This window comes from Nematolebias whitei, chromosome 13 (genome assembly GCF_014905685.2).
Source record: "Nematolebias whitei isolate Nwh7 chromosome 13, NemWhi1, whole genome shotgun sequence".
NCBI classification, from domain to species: domain Eukaryota; kingdom Metazoa; phylum Chordata; class Actinopteri; order Cyprinodontiformes; family Rivulidae; genus Nematolebias; species Nematolebias whitei.
The window spans coordinates 44,642,468-44,643,934 of record NC_056510.1 but is presented as its reverse complement, the minus strand read 5'-3'; positions in this window follow the sequence as shown (position 1 = coordinate 44,643,934).

Here is a 1,467-nt window from a genome sequence, read left to right as displayed (position 1 = left end):
TTCTCTGTAGCCCAGGTCAGGCGCTTCTGCCGCTGTTTCTGGTTCAAGAGTGGCTTGACCTGGGGAATGCAGCACCTGTAGCCCATTTCCTGCACACGCCTGTGCACGGTGGTTATTATTGTGTCTCTGTAACAAGCTGACTCAAAACAACAAAAATGTCAACTATTTCCTGCGAGATCAATAAAGTTCTATCTTATCTTGTGGATCTTGTGTTCAGTAGTTAATGTGTCCATCCTGCTCACCCACAATAAACCTGGATTTGAGAAGAAAAAAGTTTCAGTTGTTGTAGCCAACTGAGATTTTTACTCAAATGCATTTTACTAAATGGAGAAAACTATGTTGCTATGCTGAACTCTTCTTTTAAACATCTACCAATCATACAATGTGATCAATGAAAGTTTTTGTCAGCACTACTGATTTTCCTGGTCCTAGTCCCTCCTTAGTACTGACCTGTCTGGATCCTGGCCCCTCCCTGCACCTGACCCCTCCCTGGAAGGATGATGGAAAACCTCCGGAGGCTCAGGTGCACCTCACTCTGCTGCGCACAGACGAGACGCAGCTCGTCCTCAAACATCCACACTGATTCTGCTGCGACACAGAGACAACAAAAGGACCGTCTGTTCATCTTGAATTCATGGAAACACTTTAACTGTAATTTAACGATACGCTCTGTAGAGAAAAGGTGAGTTTTATCCATTTCAACTGAATCCTTGTGTTTAATCATGTTTTATATTAACAGCAGAGCTTCAAGGCCCTCTCAGAGTAAAGGTGTATTCCTGCCATCATCTAACATCACTTAAATTAACATTTTCTAAAGAAAAATTCTAATGTCATGTTTGTGTTTAAATTATATTGTACAAAGTAGTAACATGAAGGAAAATGTTGTGAAATCTCAGTTTAGTGTGCGAGCAGGAAAACACCATATTTAATTTCTCCACAGGTAAATGAGCAGTCACCTGAGGAAGGCATGTAGTACTTGAAGTCATGTACCTGACTTGTAAAAACATAAAACTTTATAAAAGTATAGGAGTACTCATACAGAGGTATGGAAGTAAATGTATTGTACAGATATATCACCTTTCTGTCTGATCAAGATACTCAAAGCTCTTTACAACAACCTGTTCCTCATTGACCCATTCATAAAGCTCTATACTAGATCTACACAAAGATAATTGAACAAATCATTCTAAAGAGACTAATTAGAACTTTATCACATTCATACACTGATGGGACACACATCAGAGGCAATGAGGGGCTTAGTGTCTTGCCCAGGGACACTTCAGTATGTGACTGCTGGTGGAATTGAACCCCCAACCCCAATTGGAGGACGACTGCTCTAATCACTCAACCACATCTGCCTGTACTCACACAGACACTATGGGAGTACTCACACAGACACTATGGGAGTACTCACACAGACAGTATGGGAGTACTCACACAGACAGTATGGGAGTACTCACACAGACA